The sequence below is a fragment of the Triturus cristatus genome, chromosome 9 (genome assembly GCF_964204655.1).
Source record: "Triturus cristatus chromosome 9, aTriCri1.1, whole genome shotgun sequence".
NCBI lineage: Eukaryota > Metazoa > Chordata > Amphibia > Caudata > Salamandridae > Triturus > Triturus cristatus.
In genome coordinates, this window is record NC_140592.1 from 749,776,932 (window position 1) to 749,802,739 (window position 25,808).

The window sequence follows — 25,808 nt, forward strand, 5'->3', positions numbered from 1 at the left end:
ATCTGTACACAGGAGAAAAAGCGCTGGGCATGTGAGTACCTTTTTTTCCAATCAGGATAACAATTTCTTTACATTATACACATTATATACATCTGCACCTATAGAATCCTGACCTCAACATCAAGGCACTCCACCACTTGGTCGACGGACCAATTAGTTGGACTGGTTGATGGTGATTTAGAACCAGCTAAAACACAATTAAAGCTTAGGAAACATTTGATAAATTTTCAGTACTCATTTAAAGAATCACAAACTCATTTCTTATTGATCCAAATTTGTTTATGTAATATGAATTTGCTCTGCATTAGCATTTAGGCGCTACAGAATATAACATAATTCAGTTTATTTTAAGAAGAAATCAAATCTTTGGAACATAAGCATAGATTTAGAAATGCTTTATATTTACCAAATATCAAACGTTGGCGACCCTCCGACCACACAGAGGATTATTCAAAGTCTTGGCTACAATCTCCAGGATAAACTGTCCAACCCACAGCAATAATCAAACCATCAGGTGAAATAACCTTTCCCGGAAATCAAAGAAACCCAAGGTAAACCATGGAAATTGGCCGGTCCGGGTCAACTTGCAATTTCTTAAAAGTTTCACATGACCCACTGGTTTTCCATGAGACTTGGCATAGCAAAGCGCAAATGTATTTCTTCTCCTCCGGTTCACAGGCAAAAGTTCCAAGGTAACAACAAGCAAGTCTCCTTGTACAGCTCGTTCATTGTCCCCTTGGTAGTTCACACCGTTCATCACTTGGCAACCCTCCATGCTCCTATCAAGGAACACGATGGTACAGGGCTGAGGTCACTTGGAGACCTCCAGAGCCATCAGATTCTGTGCAGAAGTTATCGCGCTCACATGACAGCGGCTTCACAGGAGCTCCATCTTATGTACTGCGGCCTAGCAGGCCCGAATGCAAACTTAAGCAAAAACAGACATAACAGTAATTAGAATATAGAAATGAAGATTCTAATGTTTAATCCCAATGTATATTAGTATTTTCCTAGCTTGTAGCAAAATTTAAAGCAATAATACTCACCATTCTGCATTGTTGAAAGCACAAACCATCGCAAAGCAACATGAATCATGCAAGTCTCTATTTCACCACAATCTAAAGTTAGTTTGCGTACCACAGTTAATTAATTTAGTTGTTCTGCCATGCAATTAGCATTTTAGTCCCACATGTATCTTGTGTTTATCAAGGTGTAAGGGTTGGTTAATACTTTTCACTTCAAACTAATTAGTACAAGTTAATTCTTAGAATGATTACGTAATTAATTTCATGCAAAATAGAGGAGGTATACAAAATGTTGTTTTACCTGCCTCGTCTTCATTTTCAGTTTTGGGCAAGGATCTGAAGACTTCTTGTCCTTTGGATCCCAAAGAATGCAATAGGATACTGGTTTTCCTCTCAGTTGGCATTCTACTGTCATCAATTGCCATCAAATACGTTTGACTCTCCACCTTCCTTCTCTTCCAAGGTATTGGTGGATCACCTTTTGTTTGTAAGAATTTTAAAGGTGGGTCTAACTGCATGTTATCACTTTAGTTGCTTACTACATAGGAAAAGAAAGAGAAGACACTCTTTATAATAGCACCTCTTGTAATTAAATATTTATATTAACTTTCTTTCAACTGGCTTTGAATGTACCACTCTCACTGAGGTAAACCAAAGTCGAATAAGCAGAGCTTAAAATGGCTGCCGGTTAGCTGAAATGCCTAAATCTTATAGGTAAAACTGTCCTACAAAATGGCTGCCAAACTCCCCAAACGACGCTTGCAACGCTGGGCAGTTCACTCATTTTGTGAGAACACCGTTTCCAGTCTCCGCCTACAAGGCGTGCCAAACATCCAGAACGCCCACCAGCAAGCCCACTCACCAGCTGTAGCCTGGGAATCCAGCGCGCAGAGCACTCACTGCACACTCTCGCTTTGCCTCGGGAAGTAGAAGTCCAGCGCAGACGGCAATTAACGGGCAAAGCATGAGATGCTATAAAGAACACCGCACCCCACAGGTCCCGTAACTCCTTACCACAAATACCATGTCATAATTAAGGTAATAAAAGAAGAGGCGCAGTAAACTTCTTTTCTTGTAAGGAGTGTATTTATTTCACCGCCGACGCTCAGCGCCTCACACATAATAATAATAATAATACAAACTGTCATCCCCAACTGTCAAACCTCAGAACCCTCGGACATAAAACATTCGGGGGTGTTGCCCATTGGCCAATAGGTAGAAGGGAGTGGAAACAGGTAAGAGAAAGGGAGGTAGGAAAAGCGGGGCATGGAAGGTAAAAAAAAACATACTCAGTTTATTCAGTAAATGCATTAAAACAACACAGGTGACAACCCTATTTAGAGGGTGAACCAATTCAAATCAATGGAGATTAAACTTTTTTTGTGGGTGAGGCAAGTTTTTAGTATAACTAAGTGGTCCTGAATAATGGAAGGCATTTTACTTGTGTGGATGGTGATGGTGGGTATGAGGAGGGTAAGATAAATGGTAAAGAGAACTGGAGAGTGGTGCTGAGGGTCCACAGGAGCAGTTCTGACAGAAACACCGGTGGTGGCGTTGAAAAAAGTGTGATAGGGTAATGGATGCTGAGAGACTATATTTTAGAGAGGAAAGGGAAGCAGAATAAAGGGGGTGCTAAGTAGAGTGACCTAATTCAAGGGAGGCAATCAGGCCCCTATTCCCTGGTTTGATAGTATATAATAGCCATTAGGTGGGGTAAAGTGAGCCCCTCACTCCTCAGGGCCTAGAGGCACAGTGCTTGTTGCACTGTTGATATCTATGCCTCTGCTGCTAGTGTGATTACTCCAGTGGTGAGCAGTGGGGCAGGCACAGGCGCACATATGATCGCTTTCAAATGCACACACATGCTCACATTCACCCATGCACATGTACACTCACTGACACCCACCTATACACTTGCACACCCACTCACTCGCACCCATCCATTCACAAGCACAAACATACACCCACCAATCACAAGCACATGCACATACCCATTCACAACACACACACAATCTCACATGCATGCACCCAACATTAAAAAAAAACACTGGGCTTTGGTAATGACAGTGGGACGGAAAAAAGGCTTCAGAGATTGCTGGAGGCTTCCTTGAGTGATAATATTGCCTCCTCCCATAGGCTGACCCTTGTCATAGGTCAATCAGTGAGAGGAGTACCTTCCCCAATATGCCTGACAGAGTGGGATGGGGTCAGTGAGGGTTGCTGTCCCTATCACTCCCTGAGATGAGGTGTCATTGATAGACAGTCAGCCCTGGGCACTCCAAGGCTAAAACCTGAAGCTCCAAGGTCTTAGTCTGTCAGTGATGCGCACCCTCGTCATGAGGAGGGAGGACCTCACAGGGCTTTGGTGGCCTAATGAAGTCACACCCTTTGGGATGTGAAATCTTTAGTCTGGCGAAGCTTGGCTTAGCCTGCCATGCTCCTGCTCAACAACACATTTAAAGTGCATGCCCTTGGCAACATGAGTGTTTGTTAGGCTGGCCTTTGCTCATCCTGACAGACACTCATAATGCTTTGGAGAAGGGAGGAGGGTGGAGCCCCTGTGGCCTTAATTATGGGCCACACCTGGATTCCTATGGAAAAAAGTATTGGAGATCGCTAGGTTTTGTACTTTGCTGGACTCTTCCGCAGGAAGCAGTATGGAAGGGTGCTGCTAAGTCCTTCTGGGGGACAACGATGCACAAGGCTACAGGTTTCTCCACATGGGTAATGACTTGTCAGTCGAACATTAGCGAAGTGAAAAACGTACTCTTTATTTACATTGGAGAAAATAGTGCAAAATTAATCTGTAAGATATCATGACACCATTGAACGCAGAGGTGGCATATGCAGACACTCGCCCCTGAACACTGGAGGGCCTGAGCAGCAGTGGTGCAACATGAGTGTCATGGGCCCTAATGTAAGCAAATAAAAACAGGATCCATCACCTTCCAAGTTGCTATAAACAGTAATGACCTCACAGTTTCGCGTGCCTGGACCTTTCATAGTGCATGTGTGTGTGTATACTGCAGGAGGCTTTCTGAATGCAGTGCACATAGAAAGAGGAAAAAGCGAGAAATAATGTTATTTCCCCTCATTGCCCCTCCTCCACACCTTCCCTGGGAAGGCGTAGGTTTTTGACGCATTCCCAGGTTTACAACTTGTTGTAAATCTGGCAATGTGTCAAATGCCATGGGTGTTATGTGGGAACACCCACAGTAAAGCCTATGGTACGCCTCCCCATCGTAGTGTGAGGCAATGCAGATGCTTGCACTGCGTTGCCTCACTTCATATCTACAAGGACATGAAAAGGCATGCAGTGTAGCGTTACATGGCCTTGTAGATATGGCTGAGCCCTGTGTGCCACTGGGACATCACAAAAAGTGACTTTCTGGTGGCACACAGGGCTTGTATATGAGCCCCCGAGTTTTGAAATATATATAATAAGAAAAAATATGTGATTAAAATGTATTTGTAAACATGTGAAAATGTATTTTAGTGAATTGAAAGCAGGGGTCAAACCGTAGTAAAATGTAGATTTACAAAATGGTGAAATTCACTAAAAAACAAAGGTTACAGGTACGTAATAGTAAGGCAGGGGTACTCACAAACTTTCCCTTGGGGGCCAAATTTACAGTGTGGTTTGTGGCCGAGGGCCGCACCTTGGGGGCGGGGTCATTGGGGGAGGGGGCGGGGCTAGAGCAACAAAAAAAAACTGTGACCATGAGGTGGAACACAGGTCCCTGCAGCGGACGCCTTCGTCCACTGAGCCACCGGACCCGGCATACACATATCTCTCTCTCTCCCTCTCTCTCTCTCCCTCCCTCCCTCCCTCCTCAGTCTCCCTCCCTCCTCCGTCTCCCTCCGTCCTCCGTCTCCCTCCCTCTCCCTCTGTCTCCCTCCCTCTCCCTCCGTCTCCCTCCGTCTCCCCCTCTCTGTCTCCCTCCCTCCTCTGGCTCCCTCCCTGTCTCCCTCCCTCTCTCTCCCCCTCTCTCTCTCCCTCCCTCTCAGTCTCCCTCTGTCTCCCCCCTCTCTGTCTCCCTCTCTGTATCCCCCTCGCTGTCTCCCCCCTCTATCTCCCTCCCTCCCTGTCTCCCTCCTTCTCTCCCTCCCTCTCTCTCTCCGTCTCCCTCCCTCTCCGTGTCCCTCCCTCCATCCCCCTCTCCCCCTCTTCCCCTCTCTCCCTCCCTCTCCGTCTCCCTCCCTCTCCCCGTCTCCCTCCCTCTCAGTCATGGTTACCTTTTTCCTTTTACACTCATTATTCTGAAATTAGTGAGTGCTTTTGCATGAAAAGGTAAGGCCATGACTACAGGGCCCGGAAGGGACCCGTTTCAGTGCCCATTGCTTATATTCTTTCAAAACACAGGCAGTATGGTATAAAAAGACCACATTCGTAAACACACAGTCGCTGTACACATTTTGTTTTCCAATTCACCCATCAAGCAGGTATTTCAGTACCTCCAGGCAAGGTGCACTTTCCCACACAGGGAAAACTATGTTGTTCAAAGAGAGAGGAGTAAACAAAAGTATCACTTCACTGGCAAACACTGTAAAGTGGCACTAATGTGTTTAGGTGTAAATAAATCAATCTGGACATCTTGCAACCACTCTGTCTTGCTTTAATTAGTTATTTATTTTTCACATTTGGGAATGTTTTATTTCTCTCCACCCAGAGGCTGCACTTGTGTCAGAGAAAGACAACGTTTCCAGCAAAAATGTTATTCTTTTTTGGATCCATTTCACAGGGGAGCAAATAAACGAAAGGAGGAAAGAGAGGGTAATATCCGTTTCTTGAAGTCTCGGTTTTCATTAAGGAGCGAGATAGAATGAGAGGGAAGACTCGGAGGCTTAGATGCCGTCACCCTGGCGTGTGCGTGCACAGCTTAATTTATGGGGACTTGGGGAGGCTGAAGAGGATTGCTTCCAGGCGCAGCCGTCTCCCTCGCTTAGAGTGAGGGGGCCCCTGGAGAGTGGGGGCCCCCGCACCACGGGGGCTGCGTTATGCCCCTGGCAGCTGAGGAAGCTTCCCTTCCAGGGCACACACACAGCCCCACCCGAGTACTTTACAGGTCTTTAAGAGACCATTTGCATGACAACGAGGCTTTGTTGTATTTCACCTCTTAGCGCCCCAGCAGCTCCACTCCGACTATCGCTTGAATCCCCGGGCCCCCACAGAGCAGAGTCTGTGTTTGTTGACACTGTTAAACAAACACCGGTACGATGTCTGCAAGGTCCGCGGGCCGCCAAGAAAGGCTTGCCGGGCCGTACTATGAGTACCCCTGTAGTAAGGAAATTGCATTAAAAAAAGGAAATAGAATTAAAGAAACCATAGATATTCACTGAAAAAAACAAAGGTTACAGGGATGTTATAGTTAGGTTCAGATTTTACACACACAAAACCATAGAAATTCAGCAGTTACAGTTACCTAAGCCAAATATAACTTGCACCCCCACAATGCACTGCTTATGACCTCACATATTACGTCACTCATGACATGGTCAATGACATCACTGATGACATCTTCCAGTGAGTGTAAGTGTTTCGTAAACGTTTCTGAGAGTCAAAGATAAATACGAAGGTATTGCATAAGTTAAATTACTATTCTTTTTGTATTACTAATGAGTGATACTGGTCCTAATATATGTCATATCAGTGGCACCCTAACTGTCTGTATCAGTGTGAGAGTGGGTGTGTAAGTGGCTGTATGGGTCTGTGTGTGTGAGTGGCTGTATTGGGGAATAAGTGGGTGTGTGAGTAGCTGTATGGGTGAGTTACTTTGTGAGAGGCTGTATTGGTGGGTGAGCTTGTGTGTGTGAGTGGCTGCATCAGTGACTGTGGTGGCTGTGTGAGTGGCTCTATGGGTGTATGAGTGTGTGTATGAGTGGCTGTATTGGTCACTGAGTGGCTGAGTGAATGGCTGTGTGGGTGAGTGCTTGGTGTGTAAGTGGATGTATGGGTAAATGAGTGGCTGGATGTACGGGTATGTGAGTGGCTGTTTTGCACATTAAGTATTTGTGTGAGTGGCTGTATAAATGAGTGAATGGGCACATGACTGATTTTATTGATGTGTAAATGGGTATGGAAGTGGTTTTGTGGATGGGAGAATGGATGTGTGAGTGGCTGTCTAGGTGAGTGAGTAGCTCTGTTAGTAGCTATTTGGGTGATTAGTGACTGGGAGTGGCGGTATGGGTGAGTGAGCGGTTGTGTGAGTGGCTGTATGGTGGTGTGAGTAGCTGTATGGGTCTGTGAGTGGCTGTGTGAGTGATTGTATGGGTGTGTAAGTGGTTGTGTAAGCAGCTGTATGAGTGGTTGAGTGTTTGTGTCAGTAGTTGTATGGGTGTGTGAATAGGGTATGTGAGTGGTTGTATGGGTGAGTGAGTGAATGAGTGGCTGTATAGGCCTGTGAGTGGCTGTGTGAGTGGGTTTGTGGGTGTGTGAGTAGCTGTATGATTCTGTGAGTTGCTGTATGGGTGAGTAAGTGGTTGTGTGAGTGGCTCTATGAGTGAGTGAGTGTTTGTGTCAGTAGTTGTATGGGTATGTGAGTGGTTGTATGGGTGAGTGAGTGTGTGAGTGGCTGTATGGGGGCTGTGAGTGGTTTTGCGTGTGTGTGAGTAACTATATGGTTCTGTCAGTGGCTGTATGGCAGAGTGAGTGGAGATATAAGTGAGTGCGTGTGTCAATAGTTGTATGGGTCTTTGAATAAGTATGTGAGTGGTTGTTTGGGTGTATGAGAGGTTGTATGGGGGAGTCAGTGGTTCTGTGGATGATATCAGAGATGTCGTTTGAGATGTCATCAATGATGGCATCAATGATGTCACTGACCATGTCATGAGTGATGTTATATGTGAGGTCATAAGCAGTGCATTGCAGGAGCGTAATAAGTCAGAGGCGCAACTCGAGCCAAATTTCGGGTGGGGGGCTACAAAAATTTTGGGGGGGCTGATTCTTCCAGCAATATGCAGAGTGGAGATGCAGGGGCTCTAAGAATGGGCGAAAACACAACAAAGCCTCGTTAGCAAGTAAATGGTCTTTTAAAGACCTGTGAAGTACTCGGGTGTGGCTGTGTGTGTGCCTGGGAAGCTGTCTCAGCGCAGGCTGCCACACACGATGGGGGTGGCTGAAGCCCTTTGAGCCCAATGGGCGTTGCGCGCCTGGCGGAAGTTATAGTTAGCTTAGAAAAGTATAACTCTTGAATTTCAATGGTTTTGTACAAGTGAAATCTGAGCCTAACTATAACATCCCTGTAACCTTTGTTTTTTTTAGGGAACGTCTAGGGTTTTTTTTAACTTCTTCTTCCTAACTATAAAGTCCCTGTAACCTTTGTTTTTTTCAGTGAATTTCTAAGTTTTTTAAAATTCTATTTCCTAACTAAAACGTTTCTGTAACCTTTGTTTTTTTTTGTGAATTTCTACGGTTCTGTAATGTTACTTCCTAACTATAATATTACTGTAACCTTAGTTTTTTTAAGTGAATTTCTAAGATTTTAAAATTTTCATTTCCTAAATGTAACCACTAACCTTTGACAGTGAGTGTGTGAGTGAGTGCATGAGTGTCTCAGTAAGTCTGTGAGTGGGGGTGAGTCTCTGAGTGGTTCTGTGAGTCAGTGTGAGGGTGTCTGAGTGGGTCTGTGAGTGCGTGTATGAGTGCTCTCTGTTTTGCCATCTTCTGTTTGTTCTCTGCTCATTTTCTGCCTTTTCTGCTCACTTGTGACTTTTTTTTTGCCTCTTTCTGCTCATTGCTGACCATTATTGTACCTTTTTCTGCTTGTTTCTCACCTTTATCAGATCTTTATCAGACCCTTATTTTGCCTCTCTGCTCATTGCTGACCTTTATATTGCCTATTTCAGCTCATTTCTCGCCTTAAGTTTGCCTCTTTCTGCTCTTTTCGATGTCTATTTTGCCTTTTATGCTTGTGGCTGACCTGTTTTGCCACCTTTCCAGATACGCCATTTCCATGATGAAGAGCGAGAGACGCTCGAAACGCGTAGGAGTTACATGGCTGAATTTGCTTGTACTTACGAAGGTGGTTTTGACTGTGCTGCCTGGCGGAATAAATTGAAACTGACACGCTGTTGTGGGCCTCCAATTTGGGTGCTTCTTTTCTGTGGAATCTATTGCGGCCTGCCCAGGTCGCGGAGAGCCCCTGGCCGCGGAAGAGCGGGTCCGACGTTGTTACTACAGCAGCGTCAATGGAACTGTGTGTCATTCCCCCAGGAGAAGAACAGCATGGTAAATCCCCCTGGGGCACGGAGCGACCCACTGTGGTTTTGTTATTTTTATTTTTATTAGGAAAATGGGCGACAGGAACTACTAAAGAACTGCTAAGACCACAATGCTATATGCTGATATGCACAGAGGCGGGACTATGCAAATATTTAAACCTACCTGTTTTGCCGCCTTTCCAGATACGCCATTTCCATGATGAAGAGCGAGAGACGCTCGAAACACGTAGGAGTTACATGGCTGAATTTGCTTGTGCTTACGAAGGTGGTTTTGACTGTGCTGCCTGGCGGAATAAATTGAAACTGACACGCTGTTGTGGGCCTCCAATTTGGGTGCTTCTTTTCTGTGGAATCTATTGCGGCCTGCCCAGGTCGCGGAGAGCCCCTGGCCGCGGAAGAGCGGGTCCGACGATGTTACTACAGCAGCGTCAATGGAACTGTGTGTCATTCCCTCAGGAGAAGAACAGCATGGTAAATCCCCCTGGGGCACGGAGCGACCCACTGTGGTTTTTTTATTTTTATTTTTATTAGGAAAATGGGCGACAGGAACTACTAAAGAACTGCTAAGACCACAATGCTATATGCTGATATGCACAGAGGCGGGACTATGCAAATATTTAAACCTACCTGTTTTGCCGCCTTTCTAGATACGCCATTTCCATGATGAAGAGCGAGAGACGCTCGAAACGCGTAGGAGTTACATGGCTGAATTTGCTTGTGCTTACGAAGGTGGTTTTGACTGTGCTGCCTGGTGGAATAAATTGAAACTGACACGCTGTTGTGGGCCTCCAATTTCGGTGCTTCTTTTCTGTGGAATCTATTGCGGCCTGCCCAGGTCGCGGAGAGCCCCTGGCCGCGGAAGAGCGGGTCCGACGTTGTTACTACAGCAGCGTCAATGGAACTGTGTGTCATTCCCCCAGGAGAAGAACAGCATGGTAAATCCCCCTGGGGCACGGAGCGACCCACTGTGGTTTTTTTATTTTTATTTTTATTAGGAAAATGGGCGACAGGAACTACTAAAGAACTGCTAAGACCACAATGCTATATGCTGATATGCACAGAGGCGGGACTATGCAAATATTTAAACCTACCTGTTTTGCCGCCTTTCCAGATACACCATTTCCATGATGAAGAGCGAGAGACGCTCGAAACGCGTAGGAGTTACATGGCTGAATTTGCTTGTGCTTACGAAGGTGGTTTTGACTGTGCTGCCTGGCGGAATAAATTGAAACTGACACGCTGTTGGGGGCCTCCAATTTGGGTGCTTCTTTTCTGTGGAATCTATTGCGGCCTGCCCAGGTCGCGGATAGCCCCTGGCCGCGGAAGAGCGGGCCCGACGTGGTTACTACAGCAGCATCAATGGAACTGTGTGTCATTCCCCCAGGAGAAGAACAGCATGGTAAATCCCCCTGGAGCACGGAGCGACCCACTGTGGTTTTTTTATTTTTTTTATTTTTATTTTTATTAGGAAAATGGGCGACAGGAACTACTAAAGAACTGCTAAGACCACAATGCTATATGCTGATATGCACAGAGGCGGTGTGGAAATGTGGATTTTCCTGATCAGTTATGTCCCCTATCTTGGACCCCAACGGTTCTATATGCATGTTACAAATACATGTATGTTCCCTCCAGTTCCAGTTTCTAAGAACGCAAATATATGTGTGTCTACCGTCGACATGTTCTCTGTCAGATCCGCCATCAATGGGCTGGATATTCGATTCCTAAGTATGAAAGGCCACCGACTTTATATGGCTAAGTTACTCCATTTTTACAGTTCAGGCAAGTAGGCCCGATTCTGTCCTCAAAGCCTTTCCCTGCTCTCTGTCTCTGACAGCTTCAGCTTGAGCTCGCATCTGTATCCATGAACTTTGTCCTACTCCCTGTGCAGCTAACGGTGCCTGCCTCGGCCAGTTTTCGCCTGCCTGCCAAGAAGCTGTATTTCACCTTCGAATTATCTATTTTGCTCTTCAGCCGATGCATTCCTGTCTAGTGATTTAGGTAAACATTTCCTTTAGCTCACAAGCAAAGGACTCAGCCTTTCCGTCCTCCTGCAAGTGATTCATAGCCCTGCTGCCATGGAAAGTTTTCTGCCTCTCGCATCTCATATAGACACTTAGACGCTTGTACACGCACATACAGTTAGTATAGAATAGATTCTGTCCGAGAGTCCTTCCTTGTGGATAACATAGTTCTTTAAACATAGGATGTTAGATATGATTTGGGATTAGGTTGACTTGACCCCCCAGACTTCTCGTCTCCACATGTAGAGCTAAATGTCAAGTCCCTTCACCCCCTAGTTGCACGTCACTCACACGTCATGCTGCTGCGCGCGCATCTATGCCAAGTATTATCTTATAGATCCACCTATGTCTGATAATCCTAACCAATCCTGTTTCTTTTATTCCTTATTACGCCTAGTTTCGATTACGTACCTGTTATGTCACTTTTCTTATCAAATGTTACGCCTTCTACATTCGTTTCATTGTAATGTACTTATTATAAAAATGCATGTCTGTCAATAAAGTATTGTACTTCACTTCCTGAACCCTCGTGGTGACGGAACCTGAAGGCCGCGACTCGAGTCGGCCATTTTGAGTGGAATAAAGCCCATTTAGAAAACCTCTTATACCACGGATTCTGCCTCTTGTTATTTTGAGCTATTTTACTTTATTTTAAGATTCCGTATGAAATTCAGTCCGGTAAAGAAGATTTTATTTACCACATAATGGCGCCCGAATAGGGACACTTTCTCATCTCACGCGCCGGCGGTGCGTTGCAGGCCCGGTCTCCTGCCACAGCTGGACGGACCATAAACGCGTACCAGCAGGATTTCCTGTAAGCTCCCTCCGGTCAAGCGGGGGCGACTGAGGCTGCGATCAACCCAGACGAGGCGGTGAGAAGTGCGAAGTATCCCGACCAGAGCCTAGCTGAGAGAGCAAGATCCGAGGTATACAGAGGCCCACCAGATATTTCGAAATCCCGATGTCCAGAGGGTCCGCTGTCCGCAGTCATCGAGTCCTGTCCATTCTCTGAGGCCTTCCGTTTCAAGGAGCTACTCGGTGAGTACCATCGCCGGGGAGGCGTGTTGACGCGCACATAGGTTGTGCCGGTCAAGACGGATTTGGGTACACAAATCCGGTCTGCACTGTTTAGCAGTGTATATGTACTGTTTAGCAGTATATCAAGTATTCCGAAGTATGCAGTTATTGTCAAGAATTCAGCATGGTGATTAGTTAGGCAGACTGTCATCATTGTCGGTCATTGTTAAATGTTTAATGTTTAATGTTTTCAGAAATGTCTTGCATATTGTGGTATGAATGATGGTTCATTGTACACTGTTCATTATTGGGGTTTTTTCGTATTAAGTAAGTTCAAGAGTAAGTATCAGATCAGTTGTCAATATGCCGCTCTTCTCGAAGTTAAGACAGATTACTACCAGAAAAGGGGTGCTTGAAGAAGCAGTTCCTATTCCTCCTAGGGACACTCCAGGGCATTTTATGTACCATAAGCATGGCTTAGATGCCATATTGTTTCTTGATCTATGGGTAGATTATACCAAGGGATTGCCGGAAAGTCAAAGGTGGCCCGTAGCGGGAACCTGGGATGCAGAATGCATCATGAAAGTGGAGGAAGAGTTATGGAAAAGAAAGGTCAGACAATCACAGAAAGACGCTGTTGAGTTATGGCGTAAAGAATCTCATAGACGAACAGAAAAAGCACGTAGACAAGAAGAGAGGAGTAAAGAAAGTTCAAATAAAGTTCAAGAAAATCTATTAATTAAGGAAGGTATCCGAGTGAAATCAGAACAAGTAAATAGACAAAGAAATGCTCTTATGAATGGTATGTATCCCCTTCTAGCCGAAGGACTACCTAAGGCTGCTCCAGAGATGCCAAAAGACTTGCCACCCCCATTATTTCCAATTAAGGTACATCCAAAAGGGCATCCCAGAACCGCAGAAGATGTTTTTCTTTCCTCATATCTAGACGACGCAGCTCCCGAGTATGCTAACGCCGCACCACATAGACCGTCTGGTGTAGGGGTTCAACGTCAGGATCAGGTATCTGTCCCCGTGCAACAGCAAGTCCCGACACAAGCTTCGGCAAGCACATCTGTTTCCGCATCTGTCTCCGCAGTCGACTCTACAGAGGTATCGACACCCATAGTTGCTGTGTCACGTTCAACGAACCCATTCACACCCGACGCCCCAGATGGGGCCACGGGAGGTGCTAGCATTACCTTTACACCACCTAGAATAAATAAACTTGTCTTTCAAGAGTCAGCACATTCACGTACACCTAAATTCGTAAGTGAACGTACGCTTAAGGAACTCCTTGTAAATTGTAGATATGACCCGGTGGTTGGTAAAGAGGACGAAATGGTCCTGGCATCATTACGTATCAGGCGAGCCGCAGAGTATTTAGCAAGGTTACCAGGAATGACTACGCATCTAGATAACATATATCATTTTGTTCAAACAGGACGAGATCCAGGATGTATTAACAGAGCTATGGAATTCCAGAAAGTAGAAATACAGGGGGAACTGTTACGTTTCCTCATAAACTGTGTGATCAGAAATCAAGACCGCCCGGGGGTAGACCCGAATGCAATGCTTATTCTTACAAGATGGAGTCAGAATATATCAGAAGGGAGACACGATAAGCAAAATTGTATAATAGCCATGTGCCGAAAAATCCGTAAAGAAATAGAGCGTATTCATGAAGAAAGATTGGGAACAGACGAGTTTGAGCAAGATGAAGTGTCCGAATCAGGGAATTCCGCAAGACAGTCAGAGACCATAGCCTATGTAGGCAGAGGAGGATCCTGTGATAATGCTAGATGTTTTTCTGATCCCATACACTCAGTATGCCCAAATAATAGCAGAACGTATCCGACGCCTATAATAAATCTGAAGTCTCCTGAACATTCGTTTCAAGCCGCAGATAAAATACTACGAGAACGAAGGGGTTACCACCTCCTCGATTCCATGGATGAGCAAGAATTAGCCAGATCAGCCGTTCACTGGATTGACAGTCCTGAAAAATACGGTGATGAGACCGTAGCACACACGTTTTTTAATCTCAGTACAGATGAACAACGTTTAGCTGGAATCTATATGATTCAGCAACTCCTCATATTATATAAGAGCCAACATGCTGACCCTGGTCCTTTACCTGATATATTAACGGAACTACTCACGAACAGATGGAGAGGTTCTAGTAACAAGCTAATTAAAGAGATATTAGTGTCACGTAAGCAGTATGTCCTTTTTGTAAGTCCGGATTCTCTCTCGCTGCCCCGCAGAGAAAGAGCGCCGTACTATATGGATAGACAAAATCCCCTACGAGAAGTGCACCCAATAAAAGGCGAAGACAATGAGTTTCACCGTGTATTTGTTTACACACCCATATCAAAAATGGAATTATTAGAAATGAAAAAAGTAGTACCTAGTCATGACAAAGACCCAGCGGGTTTCCACCGAGAAATTAAAGACATGTTACTGATGGGAGAGTACACCTTTCCTGATATTATGACGATATTAAAGGTGCTTTTGCCTGCTGGCATTTATGAAAAACTGAAAGAAAAAGAGTGGGAAGTGGGTGACCAAAAGATAGACTGGACAGCATTAGCAGAGGAAGAAAGGGGCCGAACTGCAGGTTCAGGGCTCGGGGATAAAGTTAAACTGTTACCAGGTTTACTAGTACAGGTACTGCCACGTTTATTAACTACAAAAAAGGAAGATTGGGGTGCAATCACAGCCTGCAAACAAAAGCAAGATGAAGACACAAGCGATTATTATGCTCGATTTGAAAAATGTTTTGGTATAAATAGTGGTATAAAAGCAAGTAGTGACTCATATCCACATTTATTTGTGACAAAATTAGTGGAAAATGCATTGCCTCCAGTAAAGAATAGAATATTGAAATTCGAGAGTACCTGGCAAAGTAACACTCCGTCGCAAATGCTACAAATGTTACAGTATCATCACAATAGAATTAGGGATGAACAAGAACACGAGCATAGACGCATGAAGGATACAAAAATGAAAATGCTAGTTTCTCAGACAGTACCAGCAGATGGTCACAAAAAGGGTGTGACACATTCTGGTGATTCTGCAGTTCCTGTAAAGGGAACCTGCAATTACTGTAAACAACTGGGCCATTATGTACACGATTGTCCAGTCCTGAAACGTAATATAGCTACAGGTATTGCAAAGGAGAGACCACGATTAGTTAGACAAGATCAGAATGAACAAGGAGCTATGCAGCATGGACAGTCCATGCCAGTTCAACAACAGTCCATGCCAGCCTCACAGCAACCCATACAGTTTGTGCCAGCTGCACCACCGTTGCCTGCTACTGCCACACAAACCACAACACGACAAATGTATCAGACTGCACAGTATGAATACCCTGAGTATCAGCGTTACGCATGAACCAGCCTAGAGAGGGAAGTTGACTTACCGCTTATCGAGATTCCTGTAGATCAAGAAGGACCTTATGTACATAGTGAATTATTAGGTCAAGATAGAAAATTCTTACTCGATACAGGGGCAAGTCGAACAACCATAAAACGTAGTGAAGTTCCAGGGGCACCCCTCTCAGGCTCTCAAAATGTTTCCCTTGGTTTTTCAGGAAAACCTATTGTTAATGAAGTATCACAGCCTCTACCACTTACGATAGGACCTTTGACACGAACTACAGATTTATTGCTTACTAAATCATGCCCAGAAAATCTGTTAGGAATTAAAACTCTGAAAGCACTAGGAGCCATAATATGTTGTTCTCCGGAAGGAGTAAGGTTGTTTTTACGTGATTTTAAAGATCACTATGTGTCTAGAGACATGGATCCCCGACTACAGACTTTACCAGTACATCTATGGGCACAAGGCCCTACGGATGTTGGCTGCATGAACATTACACCCTATCGAGTCACACTGAAAGCAGGAGTGGTACTACCACGAATGCGACAATACAAGTTACCGCATGATGCTGTAGTGGCTTTGCTGAAAATCATTGATGAGCTGATTGCCCAGGGAGTAGTTGTAGAAACAGACTCCAATGTATGTAATTCACCGATAATTCCGATTCTTAAACAAACTGATCCTACTGCCCCACCAGTGTACCGATTGGTTATTGATTTGCGTGAACTAAACAAGTGCATTGTACCACAATTCCCTGTGGTCCCTGATATATCATCATTGTTGACAGCAATTGATTCCGAAGCAACATTCTTTACTGTAATCGATCTCAAGAATGCCTTTTTCAGCGTCCCAATAGATCCGGAAAGCCAATACTTGTTCGGATTCAGTTTAAATGGGCGCAGCTTTAAATTCTCACGCGCTCCCCAAGGATTCACAGAAAGCCCCAGCATCTACAGCCAAGCACTGAAACGAGAACTTGACAGTATCCACATGCCAGTCAATACTGCACTGCTTCAATATGTCGATGATCTGCTGATCACAGCGAGAAGCGAGCCAGAATGTGAAAAAGCTTCTCTGACAGTTTTACATTTCCTAGCCGACAAGGGGCACAAGGTGTCTCCTTCTAAGCTGCAATTCTGTGTCCAGCGAGTTATTTATCTTGGTCACTCGCTGTCCAAGGAGGGAAGGCAGCTTACACCAGATCGCATCCAGTTAATTGCTAACATGTCAATACCCCAGACACAAAAGGAGGTGCGGGCTTTCATAGGCCTCACTTCATATTGTAGGCAGTGGATCCCTCAGTACGCATTTCTAGCAAAACCACTCATTCAGTTAACCACACAGGAGGCAGCCACATCGACTGTTCTCCCTTGGACTCAGGAACATACACAAGCTTTTGAAAGCCTAAAGGAAGCTTTATGTCAAGCACCTGTTTTAGCAACACCATGTTATAGCAAACATTTTACACTCTTTGTTACAGAACGCGAAGGTACTGCCTTGTCAGTACTCACTCAGGATCAAGCAGGATCACGCAAGCCATGTGCTTATTTTTCCAGTACATTAGATCCCGTAGCTCAGGCTTTGCCTGCATGCCTGAAATCAGTGGCAGCGACAGCTTTAGCAATCAGACAAAGCGATGCCATAGTATTAGGACACCCATTGACAGTACAAGTACCACATGCAGTAGAGGTTCTTGTGAACCGAACACAAACACAACACTTGACCATAGCAAGACTTACCGGTTATGAACTGACATTGTTTCAACCACACATAGAGATCCGACGGTGTAATACATTGAATCCTGCTACACTATTACCTGTAATTGGAACAGACCCACTAGCTCATGATTGTGTTGAAATCATTGAAATAAAGACGAAACCTAGACAAGACTTGACAGACGTTCCATTGTTAGATCCAGACCTGACGTTGTATGTAGACGGATCGTGCATGAGAACAAATACAGGAGATTTAGTGACCGCGTATGCAGTCACAACAGACACTGAAGTTATTGAGACAAATTGTATAGATACTTTGTCAGCCCAAGCAGCAGAACTTATTGCTCTAACACAAGCCTGTATTCAAGCCACAAATAAGAAAGTTAATGTATACACTGACTCACGTTATGCATTCGGAGTTGTACACGACTTCGGCGTGCTGTGGCGAGAGAGAGGTTATTTAACCTCCCATGGTGCCCACATTCAGCACGGACCCCTCATTCATGCTTTGTTAGACGCAATACATCTACCCACTGCTATATCGATTATGAAATGTAAAGCACACACGAAGGTTACTGATACCATTTCTCAAGGCAATGATTTAGCTGACAGAACAGCTAAACAGACTGCTCAGAATCGCACATTAGACATGACAAAGCCAATAGTTCAGACACCAACACAGTGTATGACAATTAAGGATCCCGCACTTGACGTAATTGACATACAGACACATGCCACAGCAGAAGAAATAAAGAAGTGGACTGAACTAGGAGGGATCCAGACAGATCAAGGATGGATGACGAAGGAGAAATCTGTATGGTTTCTCCCTGATTCCATGGTTCAAGCCATTATAGCTACAGTTCACAGTCCAGCACATTTAGGAGAGAAGGCTATGCTAGACAGCATTCAGCACATTTGGTTCAACAAACATTTACGAGCAGCAGCTAAACAAAAAGTTCGTACCTGTATGATATGTTGTCAGTTTAATCCAGGAAAGAGTGTTCCCGTAGAGCAGGGTGGATTTCAGCCTCCTGACCATCCTTTTGAAGTCCTCCAGATGGATTATATTCAGATGGAACGTTGTCGAGGATTCAAATATGTTCTCGTAGTTGTCTGCGCTCTCTCCCGTTGGACAGAGGCGTATCCCGTATCAGATTACACTGCCCCGACTACTGCCAAGCAGCTAGTTCGAGAATTCTTCCCACGGTATGGTTTACCACGTGTTGTATATTCAGATAACGGCCAGCCTTTCTCATCCGAATTAATGAAACATGTCTCGCTTTTGTTGGGATATCAGTGGAAATTCCACTGTGTCCGACACCCCGAGGCAGCAGGTCTCGTGGAACGACATAATCAACTTTTAAAAATCAGACTGTCTAAAATATGTCAGGAAAAAGGTGTGGACTGGATAGTAGCTTTACCAGTTGCGCTATTTTACATGAGGATGGTAGCACACTCTCGAACAGGGCTATCACCTTATGAGGTGATCTTTGGTAGACCACCGAATATGTGGGGGACGCCTATACCCCGTAAAATAACTGATGTTGACTGTAATATGCTGACAGATTACCTGGCTTCCTTGATGTCTGCACTACAATCTTGTCGTTCACAGGTAGTCGCAACTTTTCCCGACAACACCGAGGTGAAACCTCATGATGTAATTCCCGGCGATTATGTTCTCGTCAGGAATTTTGATCGGAAAACCCAACTGGAGCCAAGGTGGAGGCTTCCTAAGTTGGTCCTGCTGACGACCAGAACAGCTGTGAAGATCGAAGGGAGAAAAGGCTGGGTGCATTCCAGCCATATCAAGAAATTTCATGGACTTCCTCCTGACACAAACAGTACTCCCCGTGTGTCTTCCCCCATTGACTCAAAGCTACCTTTGGCTGAGGCCAGTAGCACCGCACTCTATAAGCAGAAACTCAGGTCCAGATCCAAACTGTCGGACGATTTGATTGTTTAAGTCCTCTCCAAGGTGAAGCGGTTGAATCTGTCCCGACATGTATCCCTTAGGTCTGAATGATGTAGAGTCCAGAATCATAATGAAACGACATGCTTATTGTAAATTACTGCGTAGCCACTGTATTGTGACTTTATTAATTTTGTTTTTCTTGAGTTTTTTAATAGTTACTGCAAGTATATTGTTGCATATGTATTATCCTGTTTCTAAACGTGCTTTCAATATAACTGATGAACATTCTTTTAGTGAATTACCCCCACATGAGTTGTCCTATAGACTTGCGCTGCGCAACAACACCTTCATTAGTATGTTACATCATTCCCATCAGACTAGTAATGCCACCGATTGTTGGGTGTGTGGCCGACTCCCTCCCTATCAGAATAACAAAGGAGTTCTGCCTTTCTTTCCACATCCGTTCACACACAATGGCTCCTGTGGAGCATGGTTTAGTTTATTAAATTCCATAGACCCAGACACAGCAGTTTATCAACAACATTGGATATGGGGAAATCTGAATCTAGTTTTATTCAAAGTCTGTCACCCTAATAAGGAGGGTCACCCCAGTAGAACAGGAACTGATTTAGAAAATGAAGTGTATAAATTAGGTAATTTTACGCCTAATCTTATGATTTTGAATGTCAAAACCGAAGTTGAACTAATTCTGCCCACTATGTCAGTATTTCCAGTTAAGGGTGAATTATGTGTAAGAAAAGTTGGTTCCATACACATGGGCCATAGCCAATGCGTTACTACAGTAGAATATAGTGATCAAGGTAAATCTTCATTTAGAGCTTCTCGCCATTCTTACTTTATATGTGGTCAGACTGCATATATGCGTCTGCCTCTAGATTGGGATGGTACCTGTTACATAGCATTCCTTTTGCCACCTGTTTTTCTAGCTCCCCCTGATTATTATCGAAATGTTCATTTAGTACACAATAGAGAGCGAAGAGATCTCCCAGTTGTCGATTATACTGAGACGGCATGGGACAAGTATGTAGATTTCAATAAAGGTATCTTTCCCTATATAGGTACAATATCAAATAGTAAGCTGATACGCAGACTAACCAAGACTCTTGAAGCTGTAGTAAACGAGACTATAGCCGCCCTAGGCAATCTGACAGAAGAACAATCAGTGATGAGAATTGTTGTTCTCCAGAATCGTCTTGTCCTTGACGTCATCCTGGCCGATAGGGGCGGAGCTTGCAGGGTCATCGGATCCAGCTGCTGCATATTTATACCAGAAAATTCGCCATCTGTATATAAAGCTATAACACGCCTTCATAAGATTGTGAGCCAGATACACGAGAATCCAGACACTTGGACGTGGTCCGGGTGGTTTTGGAGTGTGATATCAGCCTGGGGATGGAGAGTTCTATCCTTCCTAGGTATTGGCCTTCTTATGCTTTTCAGTTGTTGTTTATGCCTGCAATGTGGACCAGCGATTTGTGGTCTGTGTGCCACATCATGCATTCCATATCACAGTTCTCGTTCAAAACACCGGAAGAAGAAGGAAGAAGAAATGATGCTCCATGAGCAAATCGATGGAATGATGAAGATTGATATCTCTTAAAGGGCAAGTAGGGGACAAGGAGGGAATGTGGAAATGTGGATTTTCCTGATCAGTTATGTCCCCTATCTTGGACCCCAACGGTTCTATATGCATGTTACAAATACATGTATGTTCCCTCCAGTTCCAGTTTCTAAGAACGCAAATATATGTGTGTCTACCGTCGACATGTTCTCTGTCAGATCCGCCATCAATGGGCTGGATATTCGATTCCTAAGTATGAAAGGCCACCGACTTTATATGGCTAAGTTACTCCATTTTTACAGTTCAGGCAAGTAGGCCCGATTCTGTCCTCAAAGCCTTTCCCTGCTCTCTGTCTCTGACAGCTTCAGCTTGAGCTCGCATCTGTATCCATGAACTTTGTCCTACTCCCTGTGCAGCTAACGGTGCCTGCCTCGGCCAGTTTTCGCCTGCCTGCCAAGAAGCTGTATTTCACCTTCGAATTATCTATTTTGCTCTTCAGCCGATGCATTCCTGTCTAGTGATTTAGGTAAACATTTCCTTTAGCTCACAAGCAAAGGACTCAGCCTTTCCGTCCTCCTGCAAGTGATTCATAGCCCTGCTGCCATGGAAAGTTTTCTGCCTCTCGCATCTCATATAGACACTTAGACGCTTGTACACGCACATACAGTTAGTATAGAATAGATTCTGTCCGAGAGTCCTTCCTTGTGGATAACATAGTTCTTTAAACATAGGATGTTAGATATGATTTGGGATTAGGTTGACTTGACCCCCCAGACTTCTCGTCTCCACATGTAGAGCTAAATGTCAAGTCCCTTCACCCCCTAGTTGCACGTCACTCACACGTCATGCTGCTGCGCGCGCATCTATGCCAAGTATTATCTTATAGATCCACCTATGTCTGATAATCCTAACCAATCATGTTTCTTTTATTCCTTATTACGCCTAGTTTCGATTACGTACCTGTTATGTCACTTTTCTTATCAAATGTTACGCCTTCTACATTCGTTTCATTGTAATGTACTTATTATAAAAATGCATGTCTGTCAATAAAGTATTGTACTTCACTTCCTGAACCCTCGTGGTGACGGAACCTGAAGGCCGCGACTCGAGTCGGCCATTTTGAGTGGAATAAAGCCCATTTAGAAAACCTCTTATACCACGGATTCTGCCTCTTGTTATTTTGAGCTATTTTACTTTATTTTAAGATTCCGTATGAAATTCAGTCCGGTAAAGAAGATTTTATTTACCACAGCGGGACTATGCAAATATTTAAACCTACCTGTTTTGCCGCCTTTCCAGATACGCCATTTCCATGATGAAGAGCGAGAGACGCTCGAAACGCGTAGGAGTTACATGGCTGATTTTGCTTGTGCTTATGAAGGTGGTTTTGACTGTGCTGCCTGGCGGAATAAATTGAAACTGACACGCTGTTGTGGGCCTCCAATTTGGGTGCTTCTTTTCTGTGGAATCTATTGCGGCCTGCCCAGGTCGCGGAGAGCCCCTGGCCACGGAAGAGCGGGTCCGACGTTGTTACTACAGCAGCGTCAATGAAACTGTGTGTCATTCCCCCAGGAGAAGAACAGCATGGTAAATCCCCCTGGGGCACGGAGCGACCCACTGTGTTTTTTTTATTTTTATTTTTATTAGGAAAATGGGCGACAGGAACTACTAAAGAACTGCTAAGACCACAATGCTATATGCTGATATGCACAGAGACGGGACTATGCAAATATTTAAACCTACCGGTTTTGCCGCCTTTCCAGATACGCCATTTCCATGATGAAGAGCGAGAGACGCTCGAAACGCGTAGGAGTTACATGGCTGAATTTGCTTGTGTTTATGAAGGTGGTTTTGACTGTGCTGCCTGGCGGAATAACTTGAAACTGACACGCTGTTGTGGGCCTCCAATTTGGGTGCTTCTTTTCTGTGGAATCTATTGCGGCCTGCCCAGGTCGCGGAGAGCCCCTGGCCGCGGAAGAGCGGGTCCGACGTTGTTACTACAGCAGCGTCAATGGAACTGAGTGTCATTCCCCCAGGAGAAGAACAGCATGGTAAATCCCCCTGGGGCACGGAGCGACCCACGGTGGTTTTTTTATTTTTATTTTTATTAGGAAAATGGGCGACAGGAACTACTAAAGAACTGCTAAGACCACAATGATATATGCTGATATGCACAGAGGCGGGACTATGCAAATATTTAAACCTACCTGTTTTGCCGCCTTTCCAGATACGCCATTTCCATGATGAAGAGCGAGAGACGCTCGAAACGCGTAGGAGTTACATGGCTGACTTTGCTTGTGCTTCGAAGGTGGTTTTGACTGTGCTGCCTGGCGGAATAAATTGAAACTGACACGCTGTTGTGGGCCTCCAATTTGGGTGCTTCTTTTCTGTGGAATCTATTGCGGCCTGCCCAGGTCGCGGAGAGCCCCTGGCCGCGGAAGAGCGGGTCCGACGTTGTTACTACAGCAGCGTCAATGGAACTGTGTGTCATTCCCCCAGGAGAAGAACAGCATGGTAAATCCCCCTGGGGCACGGAGCGACCCACTGTGGTTTTTTTATTTTTATTTTTATTAGGAAAATGGGCGACAGGAACTACTAAAGAACTGCTAAGACCACAATGCTATATGCTGATATGCACAGAGGCGGGACTATGCAAATATTTAAACCTACCTGTTTTGCCGCCTTTCCAGATACGCCATTTCCATGATGAAGAGCGAGAGACGCTCGAAACGCGTAGGAGTTACATGGCTGAATTTGCTTGTGCTTACGAAGGTGGTTTTGACTGTGCTGCCTGGCGGAATAAATTGAAACTGACACGCTGTTGTGGGCCTCCAATTTGGGTGCCTCTTTTCTGTGCAATATATATATATATATATATATATATATATATATATATATATATATATTATCTACTGGTGGTCGCCAGTAGATAGTTATAGTTAGGACAGTGTTTCCATAGGAAATCTGAAAATTCTATTTTGAATAACTTTGGCGCCGGTTGACGAATCCTCGCGAATTTTTCAAAATAGGTGGGGCGCTCCGCTCCGCTCCGCTCCTACCCTGAAAGTCTCGGGGTGATTAGTCAAGCGGGGGCCGAGAAAAAAGGGGGGGTCCCAAAACGCGTTTTCCCCATGCATTTTTCCATAGGGACCTTTAGTCCAAGGTACAGCACGAACGGCTGAACAGAATTACTTGAAATTTGGCAGAGAGGTAGTCCTCAGGTCAGGGATGTGCCTTTTGAATATCTGGAGTTAATCTGTTCAGTAGTTCCTGAGAAAATTTCAGTTAAAAGTACATATATATCTATAGGCGAGCACCGTGCGCTCAAGGTGCGCACACGGTGATGTGCGCGAGCGCAATTCTGATTGGTTGTTAGATGTCAGTAAACATTCGAATCGGTCGAAATCAGGAAGTGTCAGCCGCCATTTTGTCTCTCGCAGTCTGAGGCAGTGAAAAACAAAGGTGGAGAACGTGAAAAGGGGGCAGGGTGGACAGTTCCTGACCCCCCCAGCCTTTGTCAGGGGGTCACTGAAGGACCCCCAAGGGCGAAAAAAACATTTATTTTTTTGACGAAAAAGCGCGGGGTGCGCACAACGCATCGTGGGCGCTCGGTGCGCCAAGCGCACCGAGTGCCCACATGTGTGAAACCTATGGTTTTTTAAGTGAATATATATATATCCTATCTACCAGTCCCGGTTGAACCCGATGCTGTCACATGGGCGGTCCGCGTTGGGTTACCAGGTCACCCTCGTATTCACATCCAATCTCCACCGTTAAGTAGAAAATCACAGACACTCCAACAGACTTGATACTAAGTTTTAATGACACAAAAAGACGCGTTTCGCCTTGATCACGGTCATAAATGCACACTGCATCGATTTCATTTTGAACACTTACACAAACAGTGAAAACAGACTAAACCCACATCCAGTGAATTGCATTGTGGCGGCCATTTTGGGCTAGTAATCCAAAACATGTGTTACTAATATCACTACTGTGCTATAATAAAATCGATATTGATTTGTCCATGATTTGAAATTAATTTTAACAATAAGAAAACATAGGAGGTATATTTCATGTATATATATCAGAGTTCATAATTCTCGCCCCAGTGGGCAATGTGATTCCTCATAGTAACAATACATATAGCTCTTGCGAAAATAAGCTAGGGAACTTATTCATTGCATGTGCAAAACATATGGCCCTTTCGAAAAGCAGCTAGAACACTTATTCATTGAATGTGCAAATTATACTCATGGCATAAATAAAGCCCCAGTGGGCTAATCAATAACCCATGATATCATGGTGCAAACATATCCCAATAAACTAGCAGTATTCTACAAAAGTCCAATTAATAAATCTTCCTCTGTCTCTTATTCAAGCAACTGATGTCTCAATTTGCCCAAGGACCCAAGGTTCCACAAAAAATATAATAAAGTGCCAGCACCTGTGTAAGAAGAAAAATATACAAAATGTTAAAACCAATGTATGCCTCCTGAAAAGAATCCGCAATACAGTTTTCCACCATTTGAATGAACTGCCAGTTCTTCGCTGGAGTTAACTGAATAACACTGTTCGATTTACATGATTCGATGTCTTTTATGATTGATTCCACACAGAAAGATCTGTAAAAATAATAATTTGCTTAAAAATTAGTTCCATGTGAACGCCTGTTCCAAGGATTATTTGATACCCCTGTTCGCATGGACATAAGGGTGGCTCTTGTTTTTGTTTAAATATACCTTTTTAAAACAAGCGCGGGAGCCCCAGCTTGTTTTTTGTTGTTGTTGTTTTTTGCCACAAACTCATGGATTTTGTGATTTCACAGCAATTTTTTTAAGGCTTTTTTAGCCTGGCGGGATCTCTCTGGGACCCCATGACCAAGTTTAGGTGGTCAGGGTATTCCTACCCTGCCCTCTTTTCTTTTTT

General features: G+C 44.6%; 1 protein-coding gene across 1 annotated transcript in view; it reads right to left on the reverse strand.

The window, feature by feature from the left end:
• Positions 1-328: 328 nt before the first annotated feature.
• Positions 329-25,808, reverse strand: part of LOC146798751 (uncharacterized) — a 189,425-nt gene continuing 163,945 nt past the window's right edge. Inside the window, exons 3-4 of the transcript XR_014968755.1 lie at positions 1,327-1,563; positions 329-927 (exon numbers count right to left, since the gene is read on the reverse strand). The gene's annotated coding sequence lies outside the window, so the exon portion shown is untranslated. The remainder of the gene's footprint in view (positions 928-1,326; positions 1,564-25,808) is intronic.